General features: G+C 39.0%; 1 long non-coding RNA gene across 1 annotated transcript; it reads right to left on the bottom strand.

Annotated features, from left to right (window-relative positions):
- Positions 1–2,519: 2,519 nt before the first annotated feature.
- LOC135181045 (uncharacterized) lies at positions 2,520–11,944 on the bottom strand. The gene is made up of 3 exons (XR_010304673.1): positions 11,811–11,944; positions 6,687–6,770; positions 2,520–2,611 (listed from the first exon to the last, which is right to left on the bottom strand). It is a non-coding gene; the product is annotated as an uncharacterized LOC135181045 (long non-coding RNA).
- Between the last annotated feature and the right edge of the window lie 5,596 nt (positions 11,945–17,540).

The raw sequence follows: 17,540 nt of genomic DNA, 5'->3' as shown, positions 1-17,540 counted from the left end.
TCCTGTGATCACAAAGCAGGGTAGATGTTGGGATTAGACCATAATATTTGTACTTCCTAAAGCTCTTTTTCTTATCTTCTGCCATTTTTTAAAGAATACATTTGCCTGTTAATATTGTAGAGTATGTAAATACTTTCTCAGATCATAAAAGAATAATTGCTTCTTTTTCTTATCAGGTCTACAACGTTCCTGTATGGCTTCAAAGTCAAAGATCATGTTTCTTTCTATCTTGATCTATCTTTTGAGATTTAATGATAATACATCCATCAAGAAATAACAGAATGAAATCTGTATTCTGCTATGGTATGGAGGATAAATTTGGCACTTGAATCCAAAGGCTCCACTATGGTAAATATCAGGAATCTCACAGCTGTAAGCAGAATCTTTGTGCACAGGTGAATGAAGTGCAAGATGCACATGAAAGAACAGAAGAAGCCATGAGTGATCTTATTCCCTAGACTCTCCATGGGACTTCGCCTCAGAGTGACAGTACCATCAGGAGGTGTTGACAACATCTGGTGGAGATTGCTCTTTTCCCTTTACAGGCAACGGCTAAAGCAGAGATTCTTCTAGAAGGCAATTCTGAGCAGATGTCTGATTTAGGTGCCCTGAGCTGCCATACAAGGACGCTGTTCTGCCTTCGGTGACCAGGGCTACAGTTGAGGAAGACTAGCTGGAGTAAGATATCCTTCTTTTGTGCCAAAATTCAAGAAGCTTGCTTTCTTTTTCCACATTTCTTGCCTCTGTAACACACAGTTAATTCAGAGTACTGACATTTTTCTTTCTGGTCAAATCCTTGCCAAAAGCATCTTCAGAAGATGACACAGCAGAAACTGTAGTTTTAGCATTCCCTGCATGGGTACGCCAATGAACACCCAAAGCAGCACGACCCCTGTGAAAGAGACAGGTATCTTCATTCACACCAGAACCTTTAAAACCCTGTCTATTCCCATCATTTGTTTCCCATCTAAAGAACACATTATTTGATCAAATAAAGTTTGAAAGGACTTGTGTTTGATTTCAGTTCAGATTGAGCCTCCTGGGTACGATCCAGAACAAGCATGTGATATGGTTGGCAGTCATCTCCATACAGCACTCTTAATGGGTTATCCTTCAAAGACATGATCAAATCAGCCAGTAAAGAGAAACTGGAGAGTGGCAGATTTTCTTTCCACTGAAACCAGGGATGATTCTAAACAATCATTCTTGCTTTGACCCTAGCTTGTGGCTTTGATATGAATATCTCAGTTATTTCTTCCTGCAGAGTGGGAATAAGACATAAAATTTGCAAACTGGGAAGAAGCTGGTGTGTGGTCTTCCTTTGGAAAAAAATGAAAACAACTTTTGCTTTTGTCATAATAAAGATACAGTAGAAGATAGAATGTGGCTGTATGCCTCATATGCATGCCTTAAATTATTTCTCTCTCCTTTAGTTTTCCCTAGTTGAGCATTGGCCTCATAACTTATCTTCTCAGCTTTCCAGAATTTGTGGTGTGTTTCACTCTGTTTGAAAAAATGGGGCAAACCCAGGGAAATGACTTCAGCTGTGTGGTGATAATTGCTAGCTGCTAACTCTGAACCACAGAATACTGCTGGGAAACTGCTTACTTGCATCTGATAATCATTTTATGGGAATGTGTGCTGAACCACAGCTGTGGTTCTCCACAAAATACTGGAAGTATGAATCCTCTTCTACCAAACATACTTTATGGTCTATTCTTAGCCTCTTTTTTTGTAGCAGACTTGTTCTGTCCTCAATGTTGAGATTTACTGAAGGAAAAAAAAAGATCAGTGAAAATGTTTCTTATACTTGATTGTGCCTGTATATGGTTTGTAAATGGAGGTAACTCCATTAACTATAAGTCTGCTATATGTCAATGTGAGCCAGATAAGGACTGAAATAATTGCATTTATTGGTTTCTTCTAGCACACCAGTAACTTCTGAAGAGTGACCATTCATTTCATTGATGGTATATATCAACCCAAACTGTACAAAGAGTCAAGGAAAGAAAATGCTCACCTGTCTTACTAGAAATATTCCTTAGATTTATTTCTCCCTAGGATACAATTCTGTGGTTTAAAAATGAATAAAGATATATAACAAAGAATATTTATTAGTTATTAATGAGACATTGGACAGCTAAGCTGTGGTAAAAGTACGATCTTATGTTTGCTGCCTCTGGCAAAAATTGCATATTGCGTTTTCCTAGTGTCTTCTCCTCCCATGTGGTTACTGGAAAGATTTCAGTTTCCACAGCTGAAAAAGATCTGATACTTCAGGACTTTAAATTACATTGAGTCACAAGTTTACTAGATCATGCTTAAAAGCATTGACATGTCAGATACAGCCCCATAAAATCCCATCAAGGTTATATTTCTTCAAGAAATCTTCATCATGAAGCATCACTTAGCAGGCATGAAAATAGAAAGCAGTGTCACAATTTGAACTTCTCTGCCACCTGTTCCAAAGAACGATGAAGGTCCCAAAAGTCCACTGAACACAGACAACCTACCTCAGCACAGAGCCTTCTTGTTTTCCAGCTGTGGGAACAATTGTATCTTTTGCTTCAAGTTTAGATGAGATGAGCTGATTTAATCATGGTGTGTTGCTCTGAGGAAAGAAAATTAGCATTAGAGACCAAACCATGTATGCAAGTCCAATCTCACCACACACAGCCACACACATGCACAAACACACACACACACACACATTTATGCAAGTGATTCTACATTAATCTGGCAAAGTGAAACAATGTGCAGGAGAAGATCATTAAAGACTACTTAAAGGATCTTTTCTTCTCCTTTTTATTGCCTTTAGCAGTTACTTGGCTGCCTTTAGAAGCAATTAATCTCCAATCTGATAACATTTCACACAGCAAACTGGAGACCTCTATTCAAACAGAGTGAAGACAGCCATAAAGTTTCCCTCCCGAGCCCTCCTTCTGACCTAGGAAGGCTCCATCATGTTCTCTGCTTGAGAATGCACTTGGGTCTCATCAGACATTTTCACAGTTCCCATATCTCATGGGACTGGAAACTGGCCTGCAGTGTCTCTACTTTTCTCTGTTTCCCTTGTCACCTTTTAAATACCTTCAGGTTATTCTCATATATTCACCCATTTAAAAGTTAGTACTGTCAAAAAGCTGTGCTGATGAGTACTGGCAATACATGATGTGCACATGTGCTGCTTCTCAGAGATATTGGTTTGGAAAGAAAATTAAAGCCCCCAATGTGTGCCAAAAGGCAGCCTCATGAAATGTGGACCTTCCTTCCTACCTTTGCTCTTCTGGAAATCTAAGTTCCACCAAAAAACACACTTAGGAAACTGAGGCAAAATGACTCTATCAGAAAGAAACTTTCTTTCCTTCAGCAAATTGTCTTGTACTGGAAAACTAATGGCAGTGAAGATTAAAAGTACCCATCTTCCATAGTGACAGGAAAAAAAGAGAAAACCACAGGAATTCAGTGCAGCTTTCTTGCAAACACTTTGCAATTTTGTACAGGCTAATTTGGAGCACAAATCTACTCTTTCCTCCATGTGTGGTGCCAACATCCAAGTTATTTGCGTGCAAGCTGGAAGGCTGAGGAGCTGCTTGTCTGCACTATTTGCTGCTTGCTAACAGAATCACTGGAAAGAGCTTGGGCTGCCTTCTTTTAGCAGATGATGTAAATGCAGCAGGGCTGAGCCTGGCTTCAACTCATCAGCAGTGGCAAGGAAGCCACTTTCTTCCTCTAAGTCCATCACTTAGGGCACTTAAGGCAGAAAAGTTTGCCAAATTGAACTCATTCTTGTAAACATTTAAAATTACTTCTCTGTTTTGGAGTCAGCAATTTCACTTGCATGACAGTCTAGTTCAGTGAACAAATGAAATGCTTTATTTATAAGCTTGCTTCCCACCAGGGAACCAATTTATGTTTAAAATTAGCTAATTGTCCCTTTGATGGATTTCTACTTGAAGTAAATAGAGGTCGTTAAATTTCTCTGTTAGGCTGCATTCAGAAAATAGCTGTCTGACAAGAGGTTGACCTTACTGAGAAATCCCAGGTAAAGTCAGCTATTTGGAAGTTATTTAGCTTTATACCCCAGCAAAGTGTCCAGGGAGGAAAGAGATGTTATTACCCTGACAGTACCCTCAAACTTCATGTCTTGATGACTGGAGATACAAGTTAGAATAATTTCAGATATAGTGATAAGCAAATCACTTTTAAGGATACAGAATTTTCCTTCTTAGAAACATCAGTACTCTGTTGATGAAACATTTCTCATCTGACCTCCTAAATGACCACTGATTTTCTTGAAAAGAAGCTGAACTGCTACTAAAACATTAGGCATTCTCCCAAAGTCAAACAACTGGCTCTATCTGCACTTTCCAAGCACTGCCAAACCTATTAATATGACTCCCCTGTCAACTAAGATATTGCACACCTGCATTCCAAGTTTAAAAGGTGCAAAGAAACATCTGAAGTTACTTAAAAGGTACAAAGGAACTTAACTAAGCCCAAGATATCAGAATATTCTAATCTGCTTTTATCTATGATTTTGCACTGCAGCATGTCCTCAGCACTGGGATGTAGAGTGCAAGGGAGCACTTGCTGTGGTTTAATTTAAGCAGCAATGCATCACACTGTGGGGAAGTGACGTAAGGATGGGAATGTTATTTAGCATTATTCAGGTTTTTTATTAATGAACTTAAAGTAGAAGCACATGCCACATTTGTTAAATCTGACATTACTACTAAATTAGGAGGTGCTGCAAACAGAAGGGAGGATGGGCAAGTAACAGAGAAGGAACTAGAATTGCCAGGTATATGGGCTGAGAATATATAGCTGAAATCTATCCTGGGCACTAGGCAAATTTAAAAGGAAAAAGATCTCCAGCCTCTGTGCTTAACAGAAAGGAAATGTTGGAGAGGTGTAGAATGAACAGAGATGAGGTCTGGATAGATAAAAATGTGCAGATCCAATATGGATCAGTGAAACACGGAATCCCAGAACTGCCAGTGATTCTCTGTGGTCATAGTGGCACCATGTTTCTGCCAGAAAGTGAGAAATGCTTCACACATCTTCTACATCACACTGATAAAACATTTATGAGAATAATTTGATAAAGCCAAACTGCTGGTCCACGTAGTCTAACATCCTGTCTTCATAAGTGTCATGTCCTAGATAAATGAAGATAAGGTGCTAGAATTCCTGTAGTGAGCAGTCCTTGAAGGGATGATGATTCGGCCTGCTCAGAAATGCCAGAAAGAGTCTTGAATAAACTCTTTCAGGGGCTGGGAAGACTGTCAAGATGAGGCACTATTGTAAGAAGCTATAATGCTGGTAGGACTGGAGCCAGTCACTCTATGTGGAGTTCTACCATACCTTAAACGAACTGGCCGCAGGAAAATTCCTTGACCAACACTACTATTAGAGGTTCCTTAGAGTCTTGAAGAATGATGGCTTACATTCACTGCAGAATTCCTCAGGAAAATATTAGCCTGGTGGAAATATTTTTTAATCTCCCACTGAGTTCAGTGGAAGCAGGATTTCTTCCAGTGTATATATATTATATGCCAAAGGCTGTGGGGAAACCGAAAAGTCTGTGTAGGCAGACTACTTAGATTCTTCCTCCTATAAATCTGCTATCTCCCTTTTGCTACTCCACTAACAACTTCCTCCCCCCAAAGGTAATCTCTAGAAGACGTGACCTATCCGAGAACAATTACACACTGTTTAATAAGGAAACCTGAAATGGGAATCTTCAATAGAACTCCTTGAATATTTTGAAAGCTCAGTGCAAAAGCAGCTTTGTGGAACACAAACAGAACTGGCAAAGTTAACTCCTCCACTAAACAGAACGAAAATGCTTAGTAGCCATTTGCCCTTTGTTTTTTCCACACGCTTTGCTTTATTTCTGGGAAATAAAATAGCCAAGTGTACTCTTTTCCTATAGAGGACAAAGGTGCAGTGAGATGCATTAGATAATCAACTTCTAAACACTTTATTTTAGGTTGCTCTGTTTGTCCTAAAACACCATTTGTCCAGAGAAGGGTGGCAAAGCTGGTGAGAGGCCTGGAACACAGCCCTGTGAGGAGAGGCTAAGGGAGCTGGGGGTGTTTAGCCTGGAAAAGAGGAGGCTCAGGGGTGACCTCACTGCTGTCTACAACTACCTGAAGAGATGTTGTAGCCAGGTGGGGGTTATCTCTTCTTCCAAGCAACCAGCAACAGAACGAGAGGACACAGTCTCAAGTTGTGCCAGGAAAGGTATAGGCTGGATGTTTGGAAGAAGTTCTTGCCAGAGAGAGTGATTGGCATTGGAATGGGCTGCTCAGGGAGGTGGTGGAGTCGCTGTAAAATATAGCTTCATATCTAACTTCCAGCAGGCTAAGTTAGTCTGGTGAATCTCATGGGGGGAGGGAAACTCCCAAACTACCACAAAAATGAATTAAATTTATTTCTCACCTATCAGACTCAGAAAATTGTAGTTGTTTTCCTTATAGATGTGGCAAAAATGTACTTCTCTAAGTATTTGAATGTTCTGCAGGTGATTAATTTGTTCTAAATACAAACTGAACTCTTGGATGCTTATTTTCTCTCTGATTTTTTTTAATGCTGACCTTTGCATTTTTCTCTAACAATAACAAGACTCTGCAGAGAATGACTGCTCTCCAGTGTATTCTGGTGAACTTGGTTAAACTTACTTTTCTGAATGATGAAAGGAGGACTTACAGCTTGGAAGCTGTGGTGCTCTCAGTAGGGCATCCGAATAGATGGATTGTAGAGTCCTGTGTAAAAAGATGCTCTGAGTCTTGCTTCTTGAAATTGCTTCACCTTTCCAATGAATATTCAAGAACTCATTAGGTATTTAAAAACAATCATAAAATATTTATTCAGGTGGCTCTCCTATTGGCATCCTAGCTTTTGTATATTGTTTTTTCCTTTCATCAGCATTCCCAGTTGTTGAGTAGTTAAGTTCAGAGACCTTCTGCAACTCTCTGGATTCCACCCCATGGCAGAACATCCAAAATCTAGTCCTTGATAGGTCTAGCCCTTTGGATACATTTCTTTTACAATAAATAGATCAAATGACTGATAGATTTTACTGATAGACCTAACATAACATACCATGTTTGTTGAAACTGTTATTACTACTAGGTTAGGATGGTTTGGTTCAAGTTTGAGAAGTTTTGGTGACAAAATGCTGCTCCATTGACTTATATCACAACATATTAATTTCCAGCTGCCCAGACTGATTACTGGGTTGAGCAGTTTGTGAATACTGACATCAGCCACAGTGATCTGAAGAAGCATAAGAAAGGATTTACTGTGAAAAACTCAAAGATTCTGACTCTTTGAAAGAGTGAGAGATGAGGCTTGCAGTAGAAGAAAAACAAGAGAGCAAAACACTTAAAAAGTGCTGACCAGTAGCAAAGACAACATCTATGAAGTGTGGGTCCACTTAGTAGCTGTTTTCCTAAATATTTTATCACTATGATGTCTTTAATTCTATAAACAAAACCAACCAACTAAGAAAACCCAGCCAGCTGGTTTACTGAAGCAGCAACAACAACAAAACATCAAGAAGGAATTAGATATTTCTAATTTTCTCCTTATGGGAGTGTAAGAGTCCAGCAGCTGCTGCAACAAGCAGTAAAGTCATTATTTCAAAGAACATACTGAGCAGTAGCTGTTTAAAAATCCAGGTTGCCACTAAATCACAGTTCTTCACTTGGTTCCCACACTATTGTAATGCCTTAAGCCACTCACAGCTGCCATGTCTCCCCAGAGGTGGCTGCATTTCAGTGGTATGCAAAAGAACACCAAAATTACATCAACAAGCAGATTAATACACTCTCAAATTCTACATGACAAGCAATAAACAAATGCAAACAGACATTTTATTAAATAGGTGACACAATTCCTTCTTAGACAATAGAAGCCAGTGTCCCAGCACATTATTAGGAAATACTGTGTGACTATAAATATTTGGCTACTTCTCCTGCTTCACTGCACCATGTGTGGTCACTTAGAACTATCTTGATGCAATCTTGTAATGCTACAGATTCAGCATGGTAATATTTTATACTAAGTCTATTTTGATTTCCACAGGGGCAGAGAGTTACGTGATGTGCAATGCAATTTTGAATTAAGCTCAATCTTGTTGACAGGCCCAAAATATCAAATGTGAATCCAGCACAAAATTCTAAGAGGTTTATTGTTACTGGGAAGGAGTATTATGCACACCACAAATATGGTTCAAAGGTAAGTAAGCAATAAGGTGAGCAGTGACTTCTACAAATGCAGGGTGCTTCTGATGTACACATATATTCTTAAAAGCACAAAAGGGCTTGATATGTGGAAATATAGACTGATAAATGTGCAAAATCCACAACAGCACATGTTGCTATAACAAAAGCATTTTGTCCTAATTATTTAGCATAAAGGGAAAAGAGTTCCTAAAGGCACAAGTTGGATGCTTAATGCAGCTCTGAACAAAAGGAAAATTTTTGTGCATGCTATCAGAATTAAAACAATTCCCTTAAACAGCTCCAAAGTATCAATGCGTCTCCCATAACTTCTCCAAGAAAGAATAAGAATTTATTTGTACAAGGTGTTTCATAGACCCTCACATAGCTTTTAAAAACATCACAGCAACTGCAGAATCCTCCCCTCTTAGGTTTCTAGGCAAGTTTTATCGACCCTGTATTAGACCAGTAGAGCTCTAATCTGATGGGTGATTTTCTAAAGAGAGAGTACACTGTTCATCCTCACAACTTACTTCTTCCAGAAATTTACTACATTATCAGTAAGCCCAAAATTATTTGAAAAAAAAAAACCCTAGCTTCTCTTAAATCAGAGGATTCAGTCTACTACTGCTACAACCTCAGCAGAAGTGATTTAAGCCATTGCCATCGAGAACATATTCTTTTAATAGCATGTGTGAGATGGGTCTTTAAATTGTTTATATAATCTCCTTTTGTTCTTTTTTAGTGCCTATTTTTTGCATCTGTATGTCTGAATGGAATATCTGTAAGGTCCTGACCCTCCTTGAACTGCACTCAGTAATTTGAGCTGTAATGAAGCAAACTTTCTTACTCTCTTTTACCATTTTGGTAGCCAACAAACAAAAGTAGTTTCACATTGATTACACAGAGCCAAAGCCAAGCATTCACAGGAATTATTCTTTTCCAAGCTCTTTTCCTTCCTTTGTAACATGAAATGAAGAAGAGGTGTCTGCAAAGTTAGTCTGAGTGAACAAGATCCCTTCATATTTTGTATTTGCTTTAAACTCCTACTGGCACAAAGCAGCCACATTCTGTTTACAGTGCTAATGCAAGAATATCTTCCTCTTGGTCACTAAGCAAGTGTAACTTGACTGTCCCCGGCAAACAATGGCATAGCAGCTAAACACCACAATTTGCGCATGTTTTCTCAGAGGTCACTGGTCTGAAAACAAAAAAAGAGGTTTTGAGGTGCTGGTCATAGAAGGCTCTGCACAACCAAAATCCACTGTATCTAATCACTCATTTAGTGATCATATTTATATAGTGGCCATTCTAGACCAGGCTTCCAACCATGAAACAGATGTGTTGATTTTTTCTTAGATGACTGAGGTATGTCCTATATGTGTCTTTAAAGGTTGAAACCAGGACCAGCTAATCTCATAGATATAAAAAGCAGCAGTAGAACAAGGGGACACAGTCTCAAGTTGTGCTGGGGGAAGTATAGGCTGGATGTTAGGAGGAAATTGTTGGCAGAGAGAGTGATTGGCATTCGAATGGGCTGCCCAGGAAGGTGGTGGAGGCACCGTCCCTGGAGGTGTACAAGAAAAGACTGAATGAGGCATTTAGTGCCATAGTCTGGTTGACTGGATAGGACTGGGTGATAGGTTGGATTGGATGATCCTGGAGGTCTCTTCCAACCTGTTTGATTCTATGATTCTATGAATAATGAATGGGAGATGTGAATCACAGGGAGGGTTATTGCTAAATTTGGAAGAATTATTATTATTATTATTAGGTCAGAAATATTATTAGGAAAAATTGTTCAATCGTTTAAAATCAGTGACCAGTCACTGGCAAGGTCCTGGCTATCCATGGATTTTTAGCAGAGTTTTACACTGTCAGTGGTATCAGTAAATCAGTATGTTCACACAGAGCATGATGCTTTTATGTATTTTCTGTATTTGATTGTCTCAGTCTTTTTCAACCACATGCAGTGAGGGTGACAGAGTACTGGAACAGGCTGCCCAGAGAGGTCACAGAATCTTCTCAAGAGACTTTCAACACCTGACTAGATCCATGCCTGTGCAGCCTGTCCTAGGTGATCCTGCTTGGGCAGGGTGTTGGACTCGATGATTTGCTTTCCAACTTCTAACATTCTGTGACTCTGTGATGTGCACGATAAGTGAGAAGTCTTAAATAATAATTTCTGAAGAGAATGAGCATTCCAGTTTGGAAGGTTTGACAAGGGGTAGTTGTGAGCAATTTAATTTCTTATGGTTTGTTTTCTGCACTCTCTAATTTGTCCAGGCATATGGCTCGTGTACATATTCTTACTGCACATGCACTCTTCCACAAATATACATGCAAATTATTTTCTTTAGGGAAAGAAAATATTAGATTAGGAGCTTTTTTTATCAAAACAGTCTTTGAGGCTTGAGTAGATGTCCTTTTGTGATTGCACTTTGTAATCTCACATTCTTCAGCCCAGCGCTCGATTTTTCTCACTGCCCTTTCGACAGCTCCACCTTGTTGCTTGCAACAAATTTGCTCATTTAAATCATCTGCATCAGAATGAACCAAGCCAGCAAAAATCTGCTTTAAACGGCTTCAGCTGGCTGAACTTTTTTGCAACTCAGGTTAGGCTGCATTCAGAGGAGCAAAGTGGCTGGCAGATCTACAAGTGCTGTAATCTCTTACAGCCTTGTGGATGAACAGCAGAGAGCCTGCAAGGTCTTCTGCTGGCCTGGAGTCTGGAAAGTGTTCAGCTGTTCCCCCTCTAAACCAAAACTTGCCTATACTTAAGCCATCTTCAGTACCACCTTCTTAGTAGGCAACCACTTGGAATCTGAACCAAACAAAGGCTAGGTTAAAAAAAAATCTTTTCCTGTATCCAAACCTTCTATAGTTCTCTGCACAGCCTCTGCACACTATCCTTTCTGTCCTCAGATATTTCCAGACCCACACGTTTTGTGTTGTTCTTAGCTTTCAGATTCCTTTGTATGCTCAGTCTACCCAGAACAATCCCAAAACGTACAAATACTCAGCCCTTCAGGCAGGTTTTCACAGATGACAACTATTGCCCCTGCAGTGATCTTCAGAGAGGAAGGACATTGATCTAAGCAAGTTGCTGATGGTTCACCGATGGGAAGGTCTAATTTAGTGCAGTAGAGGGCAGCATCTGACACCTGCTACTTGCATGCACTATGCACACACTACATACACGCACTGCACACTGTACATACGCACCAGCCTTGTTGCCCTTCTCTGGACATGTTCAAGCACCTCAACATCTTTCTTAAACTGAGGGGCCCAGAACTGGACACATTACTCAATGTGTAGCCTAACCAGTGCTGAGTACAGGGGAAGAACGATTTCCCTGGTCCTGCTGGCCACACTATTCCTGATACAGGCCAGCAATACTGTCATTACTGTCATTACAAATTCAGAGCTGTGATCTCTTGTATATGGTCACCTGCTCATAAGAGTAGCTATCAACAATCACTTCCAAATGATGTAAAAATCATTGCTGTGAGCAAGCAGGAATTGGTGTCTTTGCATGAGTGGCAAGGAATAAGCTACCAGCCAAGAGGCTGTTTTTACCTCCGCCTTCTCCTATCACTGTATCTGGCACCTGGTATCCTCCAGACATCATCTATGGTGTCATGACTGGAACGTGATCTGTGTGAATATTCTTTCTTCACTTCCATAAATTGTTTTGAAACATATGTGTTCATATCTCTTCCAAATCTGTCACAAAAACAGGAGAAAGTGTGAATCTGTGTTAATTAGTTTATACATTGCCCAGTGTTCATGTCTGTACATTAGGCATAGCCTGGTGTTTTATGGACTTGTATTTATTAGACAGAAGGTTAAATATCAGAGGCTTGTTTCACCTCATTACTTTCTATATCCTTTTTCTTAAGTTCATTGCTGATTACTCACCTGTTTGTAGTCTTTAGACATGTGGCTGTTTGAGCTGATCCTGAGAAGTCTCCGTTTGGAAAAAGCGCCAAAAATTGATGTCCCGGGTTGGGGGAGGTTCCCTCCGGGGAGAAGTGGACTCAGCACAACACAAAAACCCTTCTTTTTTGAAAGTCAGGGAAAGATGAAATTGTATTTTCTTGTAAGTATAACAATGTAAAGAGAGATAATAACTAGAGAAAGAAGGAAGGGAAAAAAACAATACAATAACCTTAAGGGAGATGGGGGAGGGGTCAAGCGGCGGCGAAGCAGCAGAAGCAGCAGTAGCCAAAACAGCAGCCGGGGAAGATAGGCGAAGCTGAAGCAGCCGAAGCCAGTGGGAGAAGGGGGAGAACAAACTATGCTTCTAGACATTAAGTTCTTGATGCTCCAATGAAATTATATTAATTTATCTATTGTTGCCATTTATGTGGCCTATCCCTGGAATGTTCATTTCTCCCCTATGTCTGAGCTAGAAGATCAGCTCAAACAGCCACAATACACTCCTCCAGCTACCACCTAGAGAAGACTGTATTGTGCTGCAATTTGTGATTTTGGCACCCATATTGTTTTTTAATTTAGCCTTCAGACTCCATGTAGAAGAGTTTAAACGTGGGATTAGGGAGAAGCACACTTGTTGCCAGAGACTCCACGCTCCAAGAGGAATAACAGATATTTTGGAAACCAAATAAGTGTCAAAGGTTTCCTTTTTGTGTACATGTTCTGGGTGGATTCCTGCTTGGAAAGAGTGACAACCTAGAGAAAGAAGGATTTAATCACTGCTTATTTTATTAATGGGAAACTGAGGCAAAGAGATGTTAAAATCAAATAAAACATCAGATCATTCAAACTTGAAATTGAGCTGAGATCTAAATCAATTGTATTAACCACAGAATCACTCTTTTTACCTCAGTCTGTTTTGAAAATCTTGATGACTATAGTGGATTCATCTCTTTACCATTCATCTTCAATGGGAAATTTGAAGCATAGCTGGAATTCTTAAAGCTCTACTTGATCAGAATCAATTTGGCCTAATCATGAGCACAAAGGTTTCAATATTTTGTTCTTGTTTTTCCACCACATTTAGTCAAACATATAGTATCTTAGAGTGAGTACTTCATTTTGGAAGAGAAAGCTGGTAGGATAAATTATAATGCAAACCATGTGATGCTGCTTCCTCATTTACAAAATTGCTGAAAACTCCATTTCCCAAGAAAAAGAGAATGCCTCATGCATAACCAAGTCCAGATTCTTATTGCCTTTCATTTGATTCAAACATACTGCTAATATTTTTCAGTATTTCATATACTTTTTTTCTTGCATACAAGTGAAAAAATAAATCATTCTCTAGATCTGTGGCTGTAATTGCATCTGACTTAAGGTGAACAATCCTTAAGTCATAGGTCTTCTAAATCTATATTTGAAAGAATGAAGCTCAGCTGAATAATGGTAACCCGATAAGATACTAAGATATTACTTACTAAAGAGCATTAATTCAGTATTTCAAGGTGTCAAAAATTCAATCAACTCTTAAGCCAGACTAATAACTTTCCATCAAAGCATCAGAACAGGAATGCTAAAGGGCTGCTTGTTAAAGTAAATAAAATATCTTGGGATTTTTGTGCTCTTCTAGTTAGTCCAAGAAACAAACTAGAGCTTCTGTTTCAGGAATGTGTTTCCCTGTCTTCTAGTTGAGAATGCCCAAGACCAGTTCACTTTAGTTGTCTTTCCTCTAGTCAAGGTGCAAATAGACTTTAAAATGACAGCTTTAACAGCTGATTTACCATCAACAGAAAAATTAAATACAGAAGTGAACCTATTGATTGGAGCAATGGGACACTTCTCTATTGTCTACCTACTTCCTCAAAATGTCTTCAGTTTATCCTAGGGGTAACAGGGAGTATGCTCAAAGAAAACTAGACAGGTGTTATGACAGGCATCAGATGTGCACCTCGGCTGTGTAGGCTTACAAAAAATACAAATTTTATCAGCCTAATCAGCCAATTCTCTCTATTTTTTTTTTAATGCAGGCTACAATACACATAAGCTTAAGGTATTTCACTAAGTAAAATTCTGCATGACTCCAACATACCTAGGGTTCAGTGATGATGTAACATCTGGAAAATTAATTCATTCTACTTTAATAATACCTCGTAGTCCAGCTTCTCAAGTCCTAAGCATATTGCTTATGGAGAAGAAAGTCTCACTACTTATGTCTTTTTCAGACCTTTCCATCTTATAACAATGAATGACATCATCTTTCTCTGTTTAGTGTAATGCAATCTCTATATCCTCTGTAACTGATTAATCGCATAATCCAGAGACAGCAGAAGTGCTAAGGAGAGGAATGTACAAATGGCCAGACTGGGTGAGGTCAGAAGTCCTCCTATCCTGCCTGTAGTAGTGATCACTAGTAGGTCATTAGAAGAAATATGAAAATAAATTGCTAGTGGAACAGAAAGCAAGACTACAGGTTCAACTTAATTCATTCCATAGAATGTTTTAATTAGCAGTTGCTTCCAGAAAACATGTCAAACATATTTGCTATGTTAAGTTTAGGGGTTAATGATTAGTAGATATACGTGTGTAGGAAGAGAAACAAGGGGGATTTTAGAAGTACTAATGGCAGTTTCCTTTGAGTAAAACATCTCTAACCTCTGAAAACCCTCCCCCAGTCCCTACACCACAATGTCAATAAACAAAGCTTGATTTTCAGTGATGATAAACTCTCTAATGTGATGACCAGCACCTTTGGAAACCAGATGAACTTTGACTTTTTCTTTCTTTCTTTTTTGTTTTGGTTAAAAATAGCTCACACAAAAAGTAGATACGTATTAAAGAATGTTTCCCAGTATGTCCAAGGCTGAAAAGGAAGATCTACATGCTTTGTGTGGGACTTTAGTACAATTTAAGTATCTAAATCTAAAACTGAGCAGCTGAAAAGACTGGCTTAGCTGATCAAATCTGAGAATTAGCTAGCTAGGTCAAATCTGAGAATGATTTCTATTTCAGCTGTAAATTTCTACACATGGCTGAAGTCCTGCTGCTGCGTATGCCCGGCAGGATGTTGTTGAAGACAATGGCATGGTCAAATGCCTCGATGCTGTGCTACTTCCTGTGTGGATTTCCGCTGCTCTTAAGCAGCAGCCAGGTACTTGGGCTGTTTCTGTACATATGCTGAAGCCTAAATTACGGTGACTTAGGAAACAACAAGAGATGAAAGTGTGCAATTTCCTAAGTTACTGGCCACTGAAATTACATATAAAGCTTAAGATTTTAGATGTCAACACAGGAAAATGACACTGTAAAGATTCTTTCCTGAGATCTTTCATTATGTCTAATCTCTTAAAGGAAAAATAGAAATAGTGAGTCTTTAGAAATGTTTTTTCCAGATAAGCATGAAATGCATTTAACAAACAGTAACATAGCCAGGTACCATATCCTGTGTTATGTCAGTGAAGCCCACAGCCCACATGTAGGTGGGGAAAATGCTTCCACAAACTCCGTGTGAGAGGTTGGAGGGATATATACAAAAGCTTGAGATACAGCACTTCTCCATATTATAAACAAGTCCATGATGTATCATGACTCACTTCTTAGGTGTATGGTCAGATCATTTCCCCTCACTCAGCATCATTATACAATCAGCATCTGCCAGGCTCATTTCTGAATAATGTGAACTCTAAATTTTACATTATACTGTAAATTCAGTTAAAAGAAACCTTTTCTCTTTGGTTGTTTAGGGTTAGGGTTTTTTAAGAGTTTTTTTTAGTCTGTTTGGGTTTTGTTTTGGTTTTAATTGTTCTGCAAGACTCCAAGGTGTAGATTTGCATTTGACATGCAAAAATATCCTGCTTCTACCAAAACCAGATAAGAATGCTTCATCTGGGAGGTCTCCCGCTGCAGCATTCCCTGGTTTTATATCATAACCACAAGGAGCAGACAGAGGGATTCCTGACAAGTGATTTGAGATAGATCAACAAAAGTAAAGCTGGAAAAAATAAATTCTGCTGGGAAAAAAAAACCTTTCCTGGCCTTGCAGCAATCCTGCTTGGACTTTATGATTCCGAGACAGCCCAGCCGACCAAATCAAATGCCAAGTATAGTTGTCATTGTTTAAGTCTATTTCCAGAGGACACCATAGCAAGCATTATAACAGAACACATATTTATCATGTTGCACACTGTTGGATAAAAGCCCATGTCTGTTCCTCAAGCTGACTAGACACAACGGATGAAGGAATGGAGGAAATAAAAATTACCAATACAGATTTCTTACACGTAAAACAAAAACCCAAAAAACTTCTGACCTTCAACTAGAGTTTTAGTTTCTCTTTCTTATGGCTTCACTACGGCACACGTTCAGCAGCAGCAGCAGCAGCAGCAGCAGCAGCAGCCTCGCTGAGTGCTGGTTGTTTCTAAGAACTCGGAAACTTCTCAGAAAGGAAAAAGGTTTATGCAATTTGAAGGCCAGAGATCAAAAGACATATTCAAGGAAAGTGTTTTGTAATCACCAAGGCTTCTCACGCTTAACCTCAAATTCTAATGCACACACAAAAAAATGGGAGGATGAATGTTTCTCAGCTAGATCACTTGCCTAGGATACCCTTGTCCACTGATGACCACAGATGAGAGCTCTGACAGAGATCCCCACCTCTTTTTCTTCACAATGGGAAGCTTTTTAAGGCCTATTCTATGTCCATCTCAAAATGCTTCACCAGGGGAAAGATAATGCAGTATTTCCCACCTGCAGTGGAGGAGTCTGAAGTTTAAGAAGTCATTTGCTTTTTTTATCATTACATAAAAGTCCAGCCCCATATCTTCTATTATAATCCACTTATTTAAGATGATACAACTCTTTCTAGCATGTACAGATCTCTGTGCTCTCTTGTTTTCATATAATACTTGGGAAAGGTTTTCCACACATGATTCACTTCATTATTGATTTGTGGTCCTTTTTAAACATCTCCCATTCTGTTTTGCTTTGCATTTTAAGACCACTAGCTATTTGGGAAGGTCATTGTGTCTTCCTGGCTACTACACAGGTCATTGTTTGAAATGTCATAGCTGGATTACCCAGTTATACTGGAGCTCAGGCTGTCACTAGGCTTACCTACATGCATACAAGACCATTTGAAACTGCATTTTATGAATCATATTGAAAGCAAGAGCAGAAAAAAAACCCTCATCTATCTCAAGCAAATATTTTTGGAATAGTTTTTATACACAGAACACTGCTGTTTGCCTGAAGACAATATTTTTTCTCCACAAAACCCCATCACTGTATAGTTTAATGAAAATAATGTTTTTAAAGCAAAAGTCACTCTAATCTTAAAATGTAGTCTTAAAAAAAAATCAGAAACAACACTTA

This window comes from Pogoniulus pusillus, chromosome 14 (assembly GCF_015220805.1).
Source record: "Pogoniulus pusillus isolate bPogPus1 chromosome 14, bPogPus1.pri, whole genome shotgun sequence".
NCBI lineage: Eukaryota > Metazoa > Chordata > Aves > Piciformes > Lybiidae > Pogoniulus > Pogoniulus pusillus.
The sequence above is the reverse complement of the archived record's forward strand: the minus strand, read 5'-3'. Positions and strand labels throughout refer to the sequence as shown.